This window comes from Mesocricetus auratus, unplaced genomic scaffold, assembly GCF_017639785.1.
Source record: "Mesocricetus auratus isolate SY011 unplaced genomic scaffold, BCM_Maur_2.0 Super-Scaffold_100676, whole genome shotgun sequence".
Taxonomy (NCBI): Eukaryota; Metazoa; Chordata; class Mammalia; order Rodentia; family Cricetidae; genus Mesocricetus; species Mesocricetus auratus.
In genome coordinates this window covers 183,709,812-183,716,586 of record NW_024429266.1, presented here as the reverse complement: position 1 = coordinate 183,716,586, position 6,775 = coordinate 183,709,812, and the positions used below count along the sequence as shown (strand labels likewise).

Genomic DNA, 6,775 nt, shown 5'->3' with positions numbered 1-6,775 from the left:
TTTCCAGTTGAATCTGGCAGCGGAGCCTCTCCACCCTCTCACCTGACAGGTGCAGCGCCTGGCCCTGGAGCCCGCCCGCCCGCCCGCCGGACAGTCGGGGATGCGAGCCGCAGAAGCCTCATTAGCATCTCAATTAAAGGTGAGCATGGCAGGGGGAGGGTCGGAGGAGGAGTCTGGTCTGGGAGCTCTCCAGGGAGGAGGGCTCTTGGGGCCAGGTGAACCCGGGAACTGCCCAAGACTTTGGGCGCGGGATTGATGGGGAACTGGCTGGCAAGGAGACCAAGGACAGAAGACTGGCGAGGCTTAGAGAGCCTGAGAGGGGAGGAAGGACTCTGCACACTAGAGTCAGGAAGGCAGAAGCAGAAGGAGGATGACTGAGAAAGCTGGGGAAACCAGGAGAACAGGGAAGGCAGAAAGAGAGACGGGGAGGGGGGGGCACGAACTGAGGGAGGATGGAGGAGGAGGAAAAGGAGGGAGCCCGCCCCAAAGGGACTCCCTGCCAGGCAAGAAACTTAAGTGGATTTCCAGAAACTAGGGTCCCTTCTGATCGGGGTCCCTCAAGGTCATCCCAGGTCAGCCTCACAGCCAGATCCTGGAGAAAAAGGAGAAGGGGTCCCCCTAAACCTGGGAATGTCTGCTGGTCCCACTCTTCCCCATCCTCTTCCCCTGAACTCTTCACCCCACCTACCTGGCCCTGTCCAGACCTGGGAGGGGCCCAGGTGAAGCAGGGGGCTGGGCCAGGTCCTAGGACATTCTGTTCTTTTTGACACCATTGGCTACTAGGCCAGGAATGTGTAATGTCCCCTGTGTGGTCACAGGGTTGCAGGAATGTGGGCACCAGAGGTAATGTGGGCGGGCGTGGGGGCCAAGCAGAGCTCTGTGGACCAAGAGCCCAGGGATGACAGGCACTGGGAGAGAACAGGGGCCGTGCCCATGCTGGTATCTGGGGCAAGGAGGGTGGGCACACTGTCCTAGAAGGAAGAAGAGGCTACTTCATCAGGGATGTGCTGTCCTCCAAAAGTCACTCCTCAACCTAACCCGGCAAGGGAGAGAGACGCAGGCATCCAGGAGTGAGCACATGGGTTTGCAAGCCCCAGAGGCTCAGGCCCAAAGAGAAGGTGCAAGGAGCCATTCACACAGCCAGAGGCCCTGCACAGCTTGCTGGTGATGTCTGCACTGGAGCCCTGTGGAGGGCAGCCACAGGGCCCTGGAGTGCAACAAGAGCTCTCTGTGCCCCAGACGGGGCAGACACAGACCTGAGCACCAGAGCGGCTCATGGGAAGAACTAGGAATGCATAACAAGCAGTTGAAATGGGGTGAGATAAGGATTCTGGAGGCAGAGATAAGCAAGTGCTGGGGGACCCTGGGGGAGGCAGGAGGAGGGACGCATTTCAAGTGACACCTGGAGACTGGCATTACAGATGGATCTTGAAGAACAAGGCATTTACTAGACAAAGAAAAGGGTCCCCCTCACCTCATCCTGAAAACAAGAGCGCAGGTACCTTGTTGAACACTCATGAAACCTCCCATAAGAAGGGAGAAGCTGGTTCTTCATCTTTCAGATGAAGAAACTGACCCTCCAAAACAACACACCAGTCCTCCGAAGTCACAGAGAAAAAGAACAACAGTTATAAACAGAATTCGAAACTTCTCCTCTGAGATTGCCTTTTGCCATTTACCTTCTGAGACAGACCGGCCAAAGACTCCTGGGAACCAGGCCACCAGCAGGGGCTCAGGCATTCCCACACAAAGCCCATGGACGAATCAGCTCTCGAGGTACTGTCTCCTTGGCTGTGTATGTCTGAACTGTTCTTACCCCTTCATTTCCCCAGCCATCCTCCCTTGAAACTCCATTCTCCCTTGAATCAAGTCCTTAAACTACTGTCCTACAGGGAAGGTGCCCGTTCCCCTGGCTGTTTAATCTGTGAAGTTCTGAGAAATTAGCTCCTCCCAGCCTCTTCTGTTTACTAACTGGGCCTGAAACCCAAGTACTGGCTTAAGGCAGCATGATAAATAGTTTTCATCTCAAGGACTCTGTGAGAATGTCTGGTCTGAAGAGTGTGGTGACTCTGGCATGTCCTGACAGAGTACAAGAGCGGCTTGGCTTGGAGACCACAGTATTAGAGATCTGGAATGGGCCAGTGCAAGCCTGCTGTGAGAATAGATATTTGAAGCCTGTACTTTGGTCAGAGCCCCATTTCAAATATCACACACACACACACACACACACACACACACACACACACACACACACTTTTACTCCCAAACCAGGGTATCCTTCTGTAGCCCATGCTGGCCTGGAACTCACAGTAGAGCTCCTGCCTCAGCTTTCCAAGTGCTGGGACTGTGAATACATTTTTGTCATAGTAGTTTCCCAGCAGTGCAGAAGCACATAAAACAATAAAACCTTCCCGTTGTCCTATTTCTTTCCTTCCCCCGGCCCAAAGGGACCCACTATGACTGGTTCATCTACTGATCTATTTCTGTATGTCTTTTAGACTTACATGGTTTGGTTTGGCTTGTTTTATGAGACAGAGCTTCTCTGTAGATTTGGAGCCTGTCCTGGAACTTGCTCTGTAAACCAGGCTGACCTCAGACTCACAGAGATCCACCTGCCTCTGCCTCCTGAGAACTGGGATTAAAGGCATGCACCACCACTGCCCAGCTAGACTTACATGTTTTGATGTTGTATATTGAGACAGGGTTTCAATGTACAACTGTCCTAAACTTGCTTTATAACGTTGACCTTGAATTCATGATCCTTCTGCCTCAGCTTTTCAAGCAGTACAATTACAGATATGTATACCACGCCAGTTCACATGTATTTCCGAACAAACAAACAAAAAACCATAAGTGGGACCATATCATAGGTATCACTCTATGACTTCCATTTTTGTTTGTTGTTTATTTATTTATTCATTGTTTGTTGGTTTTTTTTCTAGATAGTGTTTCTTTGTGTAACAGCTCTGGCTGTCCTGGAACTCCCTTTGTAGACCAGGTTAGCCTGGAACTCACAGAGATCCACCTGCTTCTGCTTCCCAAGTGCTGGGATTAAGGGTTAAAAGCTTGCACCACCACTGCCCAGCTCTATTTTTATTTTTAAACTGTTTGCCTTGAAAAGACAATTCTAAGTTGTGCATAGTGATGCTTCCTCTAGTCACAGCACTTGAGAGGCACAGGCAGGTGGATCTCTATAAGTTCAAGGGCAGCCTGATGTACACAGTGAGTGATAGGGTAGCCAAGGCTGCATACTGAGACTCTGTCTTTTAAAAGGAAGGAAGGAAGGAAGGGAGGGAGGGAGGGAGGGAGGGAGGGAGGGAGGGAGGGAGGGAGGAAGGAAGGGGAAGGGAAGAGAAGGAAGGAAGGAAGGGAGGGAGGAAGAGAGGGAGGGAGGGAGGGAGGAAGAGGGAGGAGGGAGGGAGAGAGAAGAAAGGAGGGAGGAGAGAGGCAAGCATGGATGGAGGGAGGGAGGGAGGAGGGAGGAGGGAGGGAAGAAGGAGGGAAGGAGGGAAAGAGGAAGGAGGGAGGGAGGGAGGAAGGGAGGGTATTTTGACCTCTGTGTCCCCAGGGCTCTCGTTTGGAAAAATGAAGGAGTAGGAGGTGGGGTGTCAGGCTGTGCAGTGACAAAGTCTCTGCCTGCTGACTGCACTTAGCCCCTTGTTTGGTACATGGGGGATCTAAGGCCTCAGGGCCACCAGGGTTGAGGTGAATTGTTTTCCAAGTCTGGTGCTGCTTTCCTGACTTCCAGAGGAGTAGACTCCTATGGCATGACAGGGTCCTTTTAGCTTGCCTGAAAAGATTTCCTGTCCAGGGCTTCCTGTTGCCTCTCTCAGAGCCACAAACCATCCCTTCCCTGCCCCATACCAGTCACCCGCCAACTGTTAGTATGGCCATGAACGATGCAGCGGCTGTAGGGAGAGATGTGAACCTTCAGGGTCTGCAGTGGGGTGGGCGTTAGGACTGACGGCCCTTCCTGCCTCTTCATCCCAGACACAGATGACTGGAGGAACCCCTTTTTCCTCACACTCCCAAGGAAGCCTACCTCAACACCTCCTGATGCCTACAGTTAATGCACTGGCCCACACGTGCACATCCTACATGTGTGCAGATCATATTACCAGTTCTCTGAGGACAGGCACCAGGCTTGTTTGTCTTGGTGACCTCGGCGACTAGTGGTTATACTGCTTTTGTTTCTGAGACACTCACTCTGTGGCCCAGGCTGCTCTCAGATCCTCCTGCCTCATCCTCCAAGTGCTGAAGTCACAAACGTATGCCACCACGCCCAACTTAATGGCCACTGCTTGTTGGCTCACTCTGCAGACAGCAGAGTCTCACATCTTGGCTAGGACCCAAGGTTTATCTTTGACAGAGAGGAATGCATACAAACATCAAACTTCTTGACTTCCTCGGATAGCGCACTGATTGTGTGATCTGTTAATGTATCAAAATTTCCACCGCTTTCCCCTTTTCAGCTTATATGCCCTCTAGGATTAAAAATGTGCCACCACTTAAATGAACCCCTTTACTCTTATATTTGGTGCTTACTACAGGGCTGCCTAGTGTGACAACCAACATCCTTACATGTTCTTTGACATTGTATAAATCTAATGCGATGGACCAGAAGATTTCTCTCTGCCATCCTGTTTAGTGACCTGGAAAGATGCCTAGGAGCATTGCTGGCATCCCAGTCAGGCAATTCCTTGTTATCTGAGCTTGTCTTAACTGTAGGTCACAGCAATATCCCTGACCTCTGTGCACTGGGAGACAGTGGGAATTCCAAGCAGTTGCCACCTAAAATGTCTTAAGATATTGCCAAATGTCTTCTGGGGAGCAAAGCAGCAAGACTGAGAAAGACTGGGTAAGTTTTGTTCCAGTGACATTCCCAACACTAGAGAAGCTCACTTCCCATCTGTTAGCCTCGTTTCTTGGTGTCTAGTGGCCCTTTGGGCTGGCTAAGGGCATCAGTTGGCTAAGGGAAATGAGAGGAAGAAGACAGGAGTATTTAGGGGGACCCACACATACCAGTTCTCTTTGGGGATTACTCATGGGCTGTGGAGAGAAGCCTCTCTGAAGGAAGCCTGGGAGAAGAGCCCTTCACACCTTCTGGGAGTCTCCCTGTCTGGTATTTCCCAGTGGACACTGATATACGTTTCCAGGATGGGGGCTGGAGAGATGACTCTGGAGAGATGGCTCAGAGGTTAAGAGCACTGGCTGCTCTTCCAGAGGTCCTGAGTTCAATTCCCAGCAACCACATGGTGGCTCACAACCATCCATGATGAGACTGGTGCCTTCAGGGATGCATGCAGACAGAACACTGTATACATAATAAATAAATAAATCTTTGGGGGTAAAATTTTCTGGACGCTAGTAAAATGCACAAGAGGAAAGAAGCAAAGATGATGCTGTGCTCACTAATAACTGGGCGTTTCTCACCCAGAAGTCTCCATCCTCTTGAAGAAGGTCGGTTGGGGGGGGACGGCTTTCTGAGTCCTGATCGAGAAAGCATCCACAGTCACATACTTACTACACACATGTACAAATAGACAAGTGGGAAATTTTAAGTCAATCTAGGTGCGAAGACTGACAAGCTTTAAGATACACATACTATGTGAAGAAGATTGGCCACCAGCTAAAGCTAGGTAATGACAACATGGTGGATCCCACTGCTGTTTCCTCTCTTTGATCGTACATGAGAAGTTTCCCTAATAAAATACAAAACAAGAGTGGAAATTATCTAAGGTTGCTACACACCTGTTCCTTTATGTTCCTAAGAGATCCAAGTGAGTCTAGTCCCTGCCCCAACCCCCTGGGCCTAGAGGAAGAGAGGCCACAGCTGGTCCGCTATTCAGGTATCTCCTCCCTTGCCGGGCAGCCTTCATTTTAGGCTACTGATGCAGACAATTGCCAGCAGAGTGTAGCTGCTGGGCCTACACCCAGTGAGGAGACAGAGTGACATATTAAGGCCCAGGCAGGGCCCTTCAGTCTTTCCTAAAATTCACTCCTGCACCAGCATTTCATATCTCCATCCAAAGCCTGTCCTGATATCTAATTGACCATGAAGATGGTTAGTTCTCAGGTGAGGTGTCTAGGAGAAGACTTTCCCTCATCCCTGAGTCCCCTGGAGTCCCAAGGAAGGCAGGACGGATGCTGATATGAGCTGGGCTCTGAAAACCAGACCTGGACTGCAGGTACGTTCTGCCAGACTGGCTAAGTGGTGTGGCACCTGGCATGTGGTATAAGCCAGATCATGCTAAACTCTGTGAGCCCAGACTTCATATCCAAACCAGGCAATAGGCCATCCCACAGGCAACACAAAGCAGACATTAGTCTTCCTCGGAGGGGCTCGATAGCTGGAGGCATGGACTGAAATCTGGGGAGTGGGGGCAGGGTTGGGGAGTGGCAGCCAGTGGAAGGGGAAAGAGGGGTGTCACAAGTGGTGGGGGGAGGGGTCACCAGGCTAAACAGCCTTGGACCTGCACTCCTCTGCCTGGCACCCTGAGGTAGGGTGCTCTGCTCCAGAGGTAGGGCACTACACTGACTATGCTCAGGTCCCTTTCTTCAAAGAGAGTCGCAGGCTTATGGACACACAAGCTGGAACCGGGTTACCCAGCCCCAGCCCGAGGTCCCCAACTCATCAGGACCTAGATTCTCACATCTCCCCCGACTTTCCCTCCGAGAGCTCCCCAGAGGACAGAAAGGCAGATTCGGGACCAGCTGCGCTCTCTCCAGTGTCTTGTGGTGTGCCCAATAGTGTGTGGTGTGGGCGGGCCAGCAG

The 6,775-nt window shown here is 51.4% G+C and overlaps 1 long non-coding RNA gene across 1 annotated transcript; it reads left to right on the top strand.

The window, feature by feature from the left end:
- The first annotated feature begins 58 nt into the window (after positions 1-58).
- LOC121137284 lies at positions 59-5,733 on the top strand. Its single transcript, XR_005874546.1, has 3 exons — positions 59-139; positions 1,692-1,776; positions 4,729-5,733. It is a non-coding gene; the product is annotated as an uncharacterized LOC121137284 (long non-coding RNA).
- The last annotated feature ends 1,042 nt before the right edge of the window (positions 5,734-6,775 follow it).